This window comes from Strix aluco, chromosome W (assembly GCF_031877795.1).
Source record: "Strix aluco isolate bStrAlu1 chromosome W, bStrAlu1.hap1, whole genome shotgun sequence".
NCBI classification, from domain to species: Eukaryota; Metazoa; Chordata; class Aves; order Strigiformes; family Strigidae; genus Strix; species Strix aluco.
This window is the reverse complement of record NC_133970.1, coordinates 22,352,614-22,366,414: the sequence shown is the minus strand read 5'-3', so window position 1 is coordinate 22,366,414 and position 13,801 is coordinate 22,352,614. Positions and strand designations below refer to the sequence as shown.

Here is a 13,801-nt window from a genome sequence, read left to right as displayed (position 1 = left end):
TAAGAAACGGGGGAATTGTAAGAAACGGGGGAATTGTAAGAAACGGGGGAATTGTAAGAAACGGGGGAATTGTAAGAAACGGGGGAATTGTAAGAAACGGGGGAATTGTAAGAAACGGGGGAATTGTAAGAAACGGGGGAATTGTAAGAAACGGGGGAATTGTAAGAAACGGGGGAATTGTAAGAAACGGGGGAATTGTAAGAAACGGGGGAATTGTAAGAAACGGGGGAATTGTAAGAAACGGGGGAATTGTAAGAAACGGGGGAATTGTAAGAAACGGGGGAATTGTAAGAAACGGGGGAATTGTAAGAAACGGGGGAATTGTAAGAAACGGGGGAATTGTAAGAAACGGGGGAATTGTAAGAAACGGGGGAATTGTAAGAAACGGGGGAATTGTAAGAAACGGGGGAATTGTAAGAAACGGGGGAATTGTAAGAAACGGGGGAATTGTAAGAAACGGGGGAATTGTAAGAAACGGGGGAATTGTAAGAAACGGGGGAATTGTAAGAAACGGGGGAATTGTAAGAAACGGGGGAATTGTAAGAAACGGGGGAATTGTAAGAAACGGGGGAATTGTAAGAAACGGGGGAATTGTAAGAAACGGGGGAATTGTAAGAAACGGGGGAATTGTAAGAAACGGGGGAATTGTAAGAAACGGGGGAATTGTAAGAAACGGGGGAATTGTAAGAAACGGGGGAATTGTAAGAAACGGGGGAATTGTAAGAAACGGGGGAATTGTAAGAAACGGGGGAATTGTAAGAAACGGGGGAATTGTAAGAAACGGGGGAATTGTAAGAAACGGGGGAATTGTAAGAAACGGGGGAATTGTAAGAAACGGGGGAATTGTAAGAAACGGGGGAATTGTAAGAAACGGGGGAATTGTAAGAAACGGGGGAATTGTAAGAAACGGGGGAATTGTAAGAAACGGGGGAATTGTAAGAAACGGGGGAATTGTAAGAAACGGGGGAATTGTAAGAAACGGGGGAATTGTAAGAAACGGGGGAATTGTAAGAAACGGGGGAATTGTAAGAAACGGGGGAATTGTAAGAAACGGGGGAATTGTAAGAAACGGGGGAATTGTAAGAAACGGGGGAATTGTAAGAAACGGGGGAATTGTAAGAAACGGGGGAATTGTAAGAAACGGGGGAATTGTAAGAAACGGGGGAATTGTAAGAAACGGGGGAATTGTAAGAAACGGGGGAATTGTAAGAAACGGGGGAATTGTAAGAAACGGGGGAATTGTAAGAAACGGGGGAATTGTAAGAAACGGGGGAATTGTAAGAAACGGGGGAATTGTAAGAAACGGGGGAATTGTAAGAAACGGGGGAATTGTAAGAAACGGGGGAATTGTAAGAAACGGGGGAATTGTAAGAAACGGGGGAATTGTAAGAAACGGGGGAATTGTAAGAAACGGGGGAATTGTAAGAAACGGGGGAATTGTAAGAAACGGGGGAATTGTAAGAAACGGGGGAATTGTAAGAAACGGGGGAATTGTAAGAAACGGGGGAATTGTAAGAAACGGGGGAATTGTAAGAAACGGGGGAATTGTAAGAAACGGGGGAATTGTAAGAAACGGGGGAATTGTAAGAAACGGGGGAATTGTAAGAAACGGGGGAATTGTAAGAAACGGGGGAATTGTAAGAAACGGGGGAATTGTAAGAAACGGGGGAATTGTAAGAAACGGGGGAATTGTAAGAAACGGGGGAATTGTAAGAAACGGGGGAATTGTAAGAAACGGGGGAATTGTAAGAAACGGGGGAATTGTAAGAAACGGGGGAATTGTAAGAAACGGGGGAATTGTAAGAAACGGGGGAATTGTAAGAAACGGGGGAATTGTAAGAAACGGGGGAATTGTAAGAAACGGGGGAATTGTAAGAAACGGGGGAATTGTAAGAAACGGGGGAATTGTAAGAAACGGGGGAATTGTAAGAAACGGGGGAATTGTAAGAAACGGGGGAATTGTAAGAAACGGGGGAATTGTAAGAAACGGGGGAATTGTAAGAAACGGGGGAATTGTAAGAAACGGGGGAATTGTAAGAAACGGGGGAATTGTAAGAAACGGGGGAATTGTAAGAAACGGGGGAATTGTAAGAAACTATGAATTAGGGTATTGTTTATTGGAATTTATGTTAAGCTCAATGTAAAGGTTAGGCAACAAAAGATATGGAACCACAATTTACAACTACCAGACACCGCTTGGGTAAAAAGAGATAACTGCAATTGCTTAAACCAGATACCAGCAGAACAAATGCCACTCAAAAGATAACCGCAAGAGCGGGCAGAAGTAAGAAGAACAAAGGAGGCAGGAAACGACCCCCTAACAACAACTGAGGCATGCGCAAAGTACCTCTACTACTCCATGAACACGGCAGTAAAGATGTATAAGAAGGGAACTGTTTAAACTGTTAAGTGCGGCAGTTGGCAGAGCGCAGACTCCCCTGCTGTCCAGCGCTGTCTTTGCTCATATTCTATTTGCTATAATTAATAAAATTCTAACCGGATTATGATCCATTGTGGTCTTAATTTATAACAACAAGAAACAGCTGTACTTTGGCTACCTGAAGAGGGAAGTCCAGCCACACAATTGCAAGGGGGCAGGGGAGGAAAAAGTTGCAGGGTTCTCAGTGAAGAGGCAGCAGGGAATGGCCCAGATGCATTGTCCTGCACCACTGTCTCAGACTGTCAGTTTCAACCTCCAAATATTTAAGATAAGTGAAGAAAAATACCAGGACCTCCCTTTTATTTTAGCTTTAAAAAAAATGAAAAACAAAAAGCCTACATCATACAGTAAGAAGATTGAAAAGCTGAAAGAGTTGGGGTTGTTCAGCCTGGAGAGGAGAAGGCTCCAGGGAGACCTTATTGTGGCCTTTCAATATATAAAGGGGGCTTATAAGAAAGATGAGGACAGGCTTTTTACCAGGGCCTGTAGTGACAAGACAAGAGGTAACAGTTTTAAACTGAAAGAGGGTCGATTTAGATTGGAAATAAGGAAGAAGTTACTTACAAGAGTGGTGAGACACTGGAACAGGTTGCCCAGAGAGTCTGTGGATGCCCCATTGCTGGAAGTGTTCAAGGTCAGATTGAACAGGGTTTTGAATCATTCTACAGTTCTATGACAGCAACCCCTATTCCCCCTGCTGGGGGGGGCGGGGGGGGGGGGGGGGGCGGGAGGGCAGGCAGGAAGTGAAGTCAAGCCTAGGGAAGGGCAGGGGGGGGGAGAAAAAAGTGTTATTTTCTTTTTGTGTCTGCAGGGCTGTTTCTCTCACTCCTCTCTCCCACAAGCTGCTGTGTGGATTTTTTTTACCCTTTCTTAAATATGTTATCACAGAAGCACAACCTAAGTTGCTGATGGGCTCAGCTTTGGCCATTGGGGGGTCCGTTTTGGAGCCAGATTAAACTGTCTCTGACATGGGGGCAGCTCCTGATGTCTTCTCACAGAAGCCACCCCTGCAGCCCCACCCCCCACCACCCCCCACTACCAAAACCTTGCCATGTAAACCCAATACAACATACTAGAACTTATACACAGTAAAGGACCTAATTGCTTATTTGAATTGCTACTTAATTCGTTAATAGTCATAAGCATTTGCAAGATCACTTTCTGTAATTTCATCTTCAATATTCCCTTTCTCCTCCCAAAATATACTAATCATTACAACAGAAATTCACTACTTATATTTTTCAAAATTGTATCTGTTTTGACAGTGAAAAATGCAACTTTCAGAAACAGATCCACACCTCCACTGAGCTATATTAATCAGATGACCTAAGTAAATGTCAGTAATTAAACATGCCTTGAGTGCAAGAACACATTCTAACCCAATTACTTCTTTCAACTGTAACACTAATATTATATTTACAAGAGTTCCTTATACACTGATTCAAGTTTTTAAAAGAAAAAAAACAAACACAAACCACAACTCAGTCCTTGAGCATTAGATAAGATCCTTCACACACACAAAAAAGAAATAGAACTAAAGCAATCCCCCCAACTTTGCAAACATATTTACTTTTAGATTTTATTTTTTAAGCAGTTATCACAGTACAGGAAGGATGTTTGGAATGGGCATGAGAAGGGCCTGTTTAGGGTTTTGTTCAAATTGCTTCTAAAGAGTTTCTCATTTTGAAAAAAAAAAAAGGTAAAAAAATTACTCCATCCAAGTTCAAAAACAAGATCAGAAGATTTATGATCTATTTCACATCTGACTTCAGAGTTAGAAGTCCCAAAAACTGATAGGCCTATGAAAGATTTATAATTCTGATAAGAGCATGAAGTTACATAATAGACTAAAAATTAAATGCTTAATCCAAAAGACAAGCCCCACATTTCAAACCATCATGTTAAAATGAAGAGTTTAGCTCTCTAGATACAAAATTAGTTTATCACTGTTACATCCCCCATGGCCTTTAGACACTTGGTTTAATTGGTAGCTTCAGAGTGACATTCTGCATTTCACACCGTTGTACAACAAGCTATACCATTATTTTAAAGGGGAGGGTGGGATGGTGGTGTGTCACGGTAACAGACACTCGAGCCTCTTGCTTGGGAGGGAGGCACCGCAGCATTCCCAGCAGGCCACCACACCCTGTGCTCATCATAGGGCCGAGCTCAGAGCCCCCGCACAGCCTCGACCTCCCGCAGGTCTGCCACCAAGCAACCTGTTCAAAGCACCATTTGCCCTCCCTCACATCTACCTCCCCCCGGAAAAAAAAAAAAAAAACACAACCCCAAAAAAACCCAAACAAACAAAACAAAAAAGCCACCAACCCACCCACTAACACCCTAATTTTTATAACCTACCAGAAACGCTGTTTCTTGGCTTTTTTTTTTTTTGTATGTGTGTGTCAAAACAAAACGTTTTTTAAAACGCCTCAGGAGCATCGCTCACCACGCTGCTAGCAAAGACCCTACCTGTTCTGAGGGTAGGTACCCCTACAAGGGGGCTGTTCTCCTCACAGCGCCTCATCCGGGTCTCGGTGGCCCTGCCGCCGTTCGCGGGGAGCTCGCCCAGCCCAGCCGCAGGGCTGAGGGCTTGTAGCACGGAAGATACCGGTGGGTTCCTCGGAGCCGACGCCAGCAGGCTGGGGACTCCACAGAGAGAGGTTGCTGGGGCTGCCCCCTTGCTCCGCTCCAGTCCGCGGGCGGGGAACCGGCAGAAACCCAAGCTCCCGCCTGGGGGAAAGGGAGCGACCGGTTCTAGTGCCTAAGGCGCAGCCCGACTTGCCGCCGACTGCAGGTACGTGCTCCACAAGCCCCCTGCCCAATCCGGCCCCAGCGGCACCCTTGATGGCTGGCAGCCCGGTGAGGCCGATTCTCGGACTCACGGGGGAAAGAGGAAGTGGTAAAACCGCCCAGTGGGTTGGCGGGGGAATCCAAATCCCTGTCCCGGTCACTTACCGCTGTCCACAGTGGCAGTCTCTCCTTGTTCACCTCTCCTCAGCACCTTCTTCCCCTCCTTTCGGGAGTCCCGTGCTCCCTCCCCACAGCGCTGGGGAGGGGTGGAGGAGGCTGGTGATGGCCGGGCGGTCACACACAACGGGCAGGAGCGACGCTAGCCTCTCTTCACCCTCCCGGCTGACTCCCCTGCGGCAGCTGAACACCGAACACTGCCTGCAGCTGCCGGCGAAGCGCCTTCCCTCCACGGCGTAGCGAGCCCGGCCGAGAGTCTGGGGTGGGGAGGAGGTGAAAATGGCGACCTCAGTGGCGCTAGTGCGGCGATGGAAACCGGATCCACCAGGCTGGCTCGCTCCACACTATCGACTGGGGTCAGCACGACAAGGAAGGTAGGGGATAAAGGAAACCAAGCAGCAAGTAGACCAGTTGCTCTCTCCTGTCAGCCCTTATATACAACCCGCCCTTCCGCTGCCGAACATAGCTGCAGGGCCAGGACCTGGTGAGGTAGCAGGCACCGCTGGGGGCGCTGCAGGAGCAGGCCGCTACAGGGTCTGTGGGCCACATGGCCCGGCGCGGCCTTTCTGCGGCCCCTCGCTGCCAGCCCGGGGCGGCGGGGTGAGTCAGTGGGCGGTGGTGGGGCAGCCAGTGGGAGCAGGCCTAGCAAGTTCTCCCTAGCTGTGGTCAGTTACGTGGAGTATGTTGCTCCTACACAGCTCTTATCACCACAGGCTCTGGTCAGCAAGGCACTCCTAGTGATATAGTGTAAGGGAAAGAATGTTGTTTTCGCATAATAAGCCTGATGGGAAGGGCAGGAGCGATTCACCAAAGCAATCAACAAGAGCAATTCACAACCATTGGAATCCCTGGCCTAGGGCTAGAAGGCAAGTGGTCTTTTTGTCAACTGTGATGACCCAGTACTTGGAACTGGCTTTAGATGGATGCAGATACCGAAAGACTTGGGGCGAACTTTTCCATCTTAGTAGCTTGCATGATGAGCTCATGCATATTAACTTCTCCGCCCTGGAGAAAGGCAAGGTTCATTTCCATGAACATGTGACGTATGAACACATACATGAAGGGGCGTATCAGTAGGCGGTTCGGGAAGTCTGTACACCCTGTAGTACTCAGCCAATGAGGAATCAGGGGAGGGAACTGGCGGTTGGGAGAAAGGGATATAAACCATTGCATGATGGCTGGTAGGCGCGTCCACTTGATGGGGGCGCCTGGTCTTGCAAGAATGTAATAAAGAGTGCTTCACACCGCATCCTGTCTGAGCTATGGATAATTGGCAACTGAGCGTTTCTCACAATTTGGGGGCTCATCCGGGAGCGAAGTCGTCGCCTGGGAGTCTCCGCCGTTGAGGGTGAGGAGGCGCGCCCTGTTGATTTCAACGGTCTCGCGAATCATCGACGGTGACTCCACGGGGACCGACTGAGATCCTGAGACTGATAATATAGACAGGCCTTGTGAACCACTGGGGGCAAGAGGATGAAAAAAAAAAAAAGAGGAACTTTGGAAAGCGCTGTTAGACCAGGCAACTCTTGTGCACGAACCAAGGTAAGAAAATTGGACTGTTAAGTACTGCCTTGGTGGTCTGGGAGATTCTGGTGGGTGGGAGCGAGTGAGCCGTACGTCAGTACGGGCTGAGGGCGGAGTCCGCAGTGGCGGCTCTGCTGTGCCGCGAGGAAAACGACCAGAAGTCTCGGGAAAAAAAAAATGGGGAACAAAAGACTAAGCTTAGCGGGAATTCAGGGAAGGTCCCTGAAAACATTCCCCCGTACAGTCCATTGGGGAGAATGTTGATACGATGGAGGAACGTTCCAAATACAAAGGGGAAGGACAAAAAGAAAATGACACATTATTGTGTTTTTGTGTGGACAAAGGAGCCCATTTTGGGACATAAGGCTTTTTGGCCAAAATATGGGTCAACTAAGAACTGGTTATGTCAAGACTTAAACTTCTATGTGAGTTCAAAGACCCCTTTTTCACAAGAGGAGTCTGACTACGCCTCCTGCTGGGTCCAACAAAGGACTGAACACCTTTTTACCTTAAAGGTGGAACAGGAGGAATGGGAAGAAACTGGGGATGAAAAGCCTCCAGAAGCTATCATTGTGGGAGACTGGGGCATTTTGAGAGAGAATGCTCAGAGTTAAAGTAATTCCAGTCATGAACTTTGAAGACATAGAATAGAGGAGTCAGGGGCTCTTTAGCTATAGATCCCACCAAGAGCCCTTGATAAATTTGAGGGTGGGACCCCGGGAGGAGGAAGTGATATTCTTAGTTGATACCGGGGCAAGCAGGACTTCTTTAAATTATATTCCCTTGGGGTTGCAGCTATCGGACCAATGGGCGTCGGTGGCCGGCATAAATGGGGAAGGGTTTACGGTTTCTGTATTTAAATGTACCAGTTCGAGATTTAAAAATAGGACAGTTGTGGGACAACTGTTATATGTCCCAAAGGCAGGCAGTAATCTGCTGGGCCGGAATTTGGTGATACGACTAGGATTACAAATCCACACTTATAAGGAATGTGTATGACTATTACTATGAATACTCTGACAGAGAAAGATGAGGTAGATATAAACCCCATCGTGTGAGTCAAAGAGGGTAATAGGGGAGGACTAAAAATCCCCCCCTTAAAAATTACCTTATTGGATGGACATGACGTAGTACGACAGAAACAATATCCGATTTCAGCAGAGGGGCGGAAAGGTCTTCAACCAATAATTGAGGGGTTGGTTAAGGATGGACTGCTGGAACCCTGTATGTCCCCTTTCGACACCCCATTTTGCCAGTTCGAGAAACGGATGGTTCTTATCAATTAGTACAAGACTTAAGAAAAGTAAATGAAATAGTCAAAAAGAGGTATCCTGTGGTACCAAACCCGTATACTCTGATGAGTAAAATACCACATGGACACAGATGGTTCAGTGTTATAGACTTAAAGGATGCTTTTTGGGCTTACCCATTGTGTTATTGATTAATTGTAATTTAGTGGGAAATAACCACTTCTCAATTTTTAGTGGTCAATAAAATTTTATTAGCAAGCGGCGAGTAAGCAAAACAGCGCTGGGTGTGCCGGGAGTCTCTGCTCTACCAGGACACACACCTTACAGGACAGAACCGAGTCCCTTTATAGTGTAGGCTTCATCCATATTCATGATGGGCGTACCCTGAGGGGTCTGCAAAGGTGTAAACAAGTTTCGAGGGCTTTTCTCCTGTTTTCCCGGGCTTTTCTCAGGTTTCCATCAGAGAAGGGGGGATGACTCAGCACAGGGGTTTTTGTAGTGGCTTGAAGATGGGGGCCATTTTAGCTCCCTTCTACCAACTGATTTTAACAATAGAAACTATACACATATATCTTATTTCTTATTTACATAAGAGAATTACAAAACTGTTCAGCCACAACATCCTGACTACAACTTCTTTTTCCCCTTGAGATTTGAATAACAAATACCATATATGTTTTATTACACATTGGATCCAGAAAGTAGGGATTTATTTACCTTTGAATGGGAAGACCCCCAGACAGGGTGCAAACAACAGTTGAGGTGGACTGTTCTACCTCAAGGATTTACAGAATCCCCTAATTTATTTGGGCAGATATTAGAACAAATTCTGGAACAATTTAAGCCACCGGAAGGGGTCATGTTACTACAGTATGTGGATGACATTTTACTCTCAGGGGAGGAGCGGTCTGAGGTGAAAGTAGCCACTGATGGACTCCTTAATTTTCTGGGAAAACAAGGGTTAAGGGTCTCAAAGGCCAAATCCAATATATAGAAAATGAGGTTAAGTATTTGGACCATTTAATTACAGAAGGAAGGTGAAAAATAAATCCCGAAAGGATTCAAGGGATAATTAATCTACCGCTCCCTGGAACTAAGAAAGAATTAAGAAAGTTTTTGGGATTGACTGTGTATTGTCGCCTATGGATTGAGGCCTATGCACAGAAAACAAAGGGGTTGTATCTTAAACTCCTGGATGAGGAACCAAAACCTAGCGCTCCTTCCCCTCCACCAGCAGCCGAACCCGTAATCGAGAAAAGCAGAAACAATTAGAAAATAGTGGGGCAGAGGTTTGGGAAGGCGTTGGCGGCGGCGGGCGGCCCCTAGGACCGCGGCACGACCCCACGCCAGGACGCGGCCCCCCCGCGGTGCCGCAGGGAGGGGGCCTGGCCGCGGCTGCACCCCCGCGGGGGCTGCGCCGAGCGCTGCGGTCTGAGCGCGCTGCTGGAGGAGCCCGGCCGGGGAATAAAGCGGCCAGCGAGGAGGAAAAAAAAAAAAAATAAATTTTTTTTTACAAATGTATTCGGGAGTAGACCCTGCATCCCCGGTGGGGGGAGGCTTTATTAAAACTCAATTCGTGACCAAATTATGGGGAGATATTAGAAAGAAGTTAGAAAAATTCGATGATTGGCAAGAGCGGGGTCTACAGGAATTGTTAAGAGAAGCGCAGGAGGTGCGTGTTAGAAGAGATGAAAATAGGTTTCAGAAACTAAAAGAAACACTGGCTGAGCCTCCAGTGTTAAGTTTGTCAGATGTTAAAAAGCCTTTTCAATTATTTATAACTACCTCAAATCAAACTGCTTATGGGGTTCTGCCCCAAGATTAGGCTGGAAGTAAGAGACCAATTGGATATTTTTCAAAATTATTAGATCCCTTAAGCAGGGGCTGGCCAACATACTTACAGTCTTTAGTGGCAGCAGCCTTACTGATTGAAGAAGCACTAAAGGTAACTTTTGGAGCGATTATCACAGTGTTTTCCCCTCATGATGTGCGTGGGGTACTGCAGCAAAAGGCTGAGAAATGGCTCACTGATAGTCGGCTATTGAAATATGAGACTATCTTAATGGAAGCACCAGAATTAGAACTGAGAGTAACCGGTGCTCAAAATCCTACTCAATTTTTATATGGAGATCCTAGGGGTGAATTAAGTCACAATTCCATTGAAGTAATAGAATTACAAAGAAAGATAAGACCTGATCTAGAACAAACTGAATTATCTGAAGACAAAAGGTTGTTTATATGTAATGGAACAAGAAGTAGATTATGGGAAAAAGATATATAACCCTCAGGAGTTAACCGAGATTCAAAAATTGGGGACCACTGTGGTGAATGGGAAGTGGATCTTCTAGACAATAGGAATACAAGGAGAATTGCAGAGGACTCTGCAAACCAGACCAGAATTGAAACGAAACTTTTGGGTGATGGGTACAGTGTAAAAGAGATTAATGAAAACCAGTTAAGTATTCGAGCCACAAACAATAAGAAAGATCTTGATGGCTGTTCAGTGCATACCATTAATGGCACATCATGGATAAAAGCAGGCACTCTGATCTTTTACCTGGTGACACAAATGTTAATGAATGTGACCCTAAAATCAATATGTTTGAGAAAACTGAATGTATGTCATGTATTTCTACCAGCAAAACAATTTCTGTAATGAATGAAAGGATCCAAATAGATTTCACAGAACTACCGAAAGTTAGGAGATGCAAATATTTACTGGTAATAGTAGATCAATTAACTCACTGGGTAGAAGCTTTTCCTACCACCAGAGCGACTGCCCAGTCAGTAGCTAAAATATTATTGGAACAAATTATACCACAATTTGGAATTGTGAAAGTGTCTGATTTGGATCAGGGTACTTCATTTTACATCTAAAATTATAAAGTTAAATACAGAAGCTCTGGGCATCACTTGGGAATATCACACTCCATGGCATCCACAAAGTTATAGACGGGTAGAGCAAATGAATCAGACCTTGAAACAACAGTTACCTAAATTAATGATAGAAATGTTATATGGGATGCCATATTCCCTAGGTATGCCTTTAGGGCATCCATTAATAGAAGACATGACAATTCAACAATATATTAAAACTATTGAGAAAAACCTAAAAGAATTAAGAATAAAAAGAATGTTAGCCCAGACAACTCCTTTAGGATTTGCAGTACACAAAATACAACCTGGTGATAAAGTAATGATCAAAACTTGGAAGGAGGAAAGCTTATCTCCTAGATGGGAAGGACCATTCCTGGTATTATTGACTACGGAGACAGCTGTAAGAACTGCTGAAAGAGGATGGACTCATATTTCCAGGGTAAAAGGACCAGTTACAGGTGAACCCAATTAGAAGATCGAGTCAGCACCTGGAGATCTGAAGCTTCAAATACGATGGAGCTAAAATAAGACTGGACTTATTAAAACAGACCGAGTGACACTGATAGTAGTGAGATCCTGAATCATCTACATGAACCCTGTGTGTATGTACATATGTTAAACAGTTGTAATATCTATGATTTTTGGTTTTAGACTGTTTTGCATAAAAACATAAATCAGTTGAACAAAGGAATTGGGAAAAAAAAAAAAGTAAAAGGGAGTGAGGGAAAAGCTGAGGATAAGTCCAAGTGAGGGCAAGACCGGATTGGCCTCCATTTTTGCTGTTAAGAAGACACGAACCCGACCGTTGGCAGCAACCCAATGGGTCCAGGGGTAAACAGAAAAATGTGCCATACCGGACCTCACTATGGTAGCTGGCTTTTTCTCCTCACTGTGTATGTTAGCCTCATAATGGCTAAAAGGAGTCAAAATACTACCAACTCATATGACCCCTTTGAAAATAATGAGTTTGTTTTATTAACAAAGACTATAAGTAAAACCTTCAATTTAAGTCACTGCTGGGTTTGTGGGGGACCTTTGGGATTATCAAGCTGGCCGTGGGTCTCTATACTGCCTCCCCATCACAGATAGCAAACGTGGAATGGCTGGAATGGCAATCTATGGTCCTGGTTACCTGGAACACCGTGGGTAAAACAGCTTTTATTTTATCTGTTGTGTACATTTGCTGCCCTAATGTTTATACCATGTATGATTCCATGTTTTATTAAATTGATTCATTCAGTCATTCAAGGGATGCAAATCTCTACCATACCAATGGATCCTGAATTGGCCAGAGGAGAAAAGGTACACCCACTAATGATGGTTAAAATAAAGAAAACAGAACACCCAAATCCCATACAACAAACCCTAGCACGTTTTGAAACCCAAACACGAATCAATTTAATAAAATAAAAGGCAAGGGATTGTGAAGAATATGGTGGAGATTTGTGTTAAAAATATAGTGACTTTAATGTGAGGAGCAGGTATGCTGCTGGTATTTTGCCATGTACATAAGTTAAAGGAGATTTACTGTGGTTTTGTTGTTAAAATGGTTCGGAGTTCTTTTTCTGTAAACACAGAATCCTATGGACTGCTATTGCACAATGGAAAAGTACTGGAGGGACCCCTGTCAGAAGCTCCCAGCAACACCAGAAAGCCCGGGAAAGTTCGAGAGACTCTACTGCGCGTGTGCGGACTGGGGAAGAACAAGGATGTCAAGATACCACCTACTTTCTCCACTGTCTCCGCAGTAGGATGCTGCATAATCCCTTGCGTCCGAGGATTGGTCCAGCGTCTCATTGAAACCGCCTTGTCAAAACAGATGCCTCTGGAACCACCCCCCTATCTTGACAAGATGCTGTTACTAGAGGAAGAGGGAGATGAAGATGCAAGAGATGACTTATCATCAGAGAAAAGATGTGAAATCATGTTGTCAACGCTCGAAAAATGTTCATAGAACAATACTCTGAGAATATGCGAAAAGCAACAAGAGTATAAATAAAAACAGGGGGGAATTGTAAGGGAAAGAATGTTGTTTTCGCATAATAAGCCTGATGGGAAGGGCAGGAGCGATTCACCAAAGCAATCAACAAGAGCAATTCACAACCATTGAAATCCCTGGCCTAGGGCTAGAAGGCAAGTGGTCTTTTTGTCAACTGTGATGACCCAGTGTAGGAGTCTGGGCCCCGCTGGGAGAAAGTTAGTGCAGACAGAAGAATGCAAGGAGGAAGACAAGGCCAGCAAAATAAGGCTGGCAAAAACACACAAGATAGCAGATAAGTGAGAAACACCTGTGGTCAGCAAAAGCACACAAGTCTGAGCAAAACAGGGTATGAGATAAGGGAGTTTTGGCAAGTTTTGGGCTTTACGTGCTAATTGCAATTAACCAATGCAAATGCTTGTAGAGGCGCGTGAACAGCGCGTGTAGATGACCTGTAGCCTATTAGAAGATAGATGAGTGTGTGTACGGAACTTAGTAGAATATAAATGTAACCAGAAAAGGAATAAAAAAAAAAAAAAGATGGACGACCTGATCATCACATTGGTGTTGCGTCGTTTCTGTTCCCGCATGGAGAAATAAGGACCCCGGCTAATGGTGACCCCGACAGACCCAGTACTTGGAACTGGCTTTAGATGGATGCAGATACCGAAAGACTTGGGGAACCTGAATTTCGAACATTTCCGTCTTAGTACGCTTGCGTGATGAGCTCATGCATATTAACTTCTCCGCCCTGGAGAAAGC

At 45.0% G+C, this 13,801-nt stretch overlaps 1 protein-coding gene across 4 annotated transcripts in view; it reads right to left on the bottom strand.

Annotated features, from left to right (window-relative positions):
* The window catches only part of LOC141917778 (CDC42 small effector protein 2-like), a 134,527-nt gene extending 128,311 nt beyond the window's left edge, over nt 1-6,216 (bottom strand). For 3 of the 4 annotated variants that reach the window (XM_074811286.1, XM_074811283.1, XM_074811285.1), the window contains exon 1: nt 5,399-6,216. The gene's annotated coding sequence lies outside the window, so the exon portion shown is untranslated. The other variant, XM_074811284.1, reaches the window with a different exon arrangement.
* Nucleotides 6,217-13,801: the final 7,585 nt, after the last annotated feature.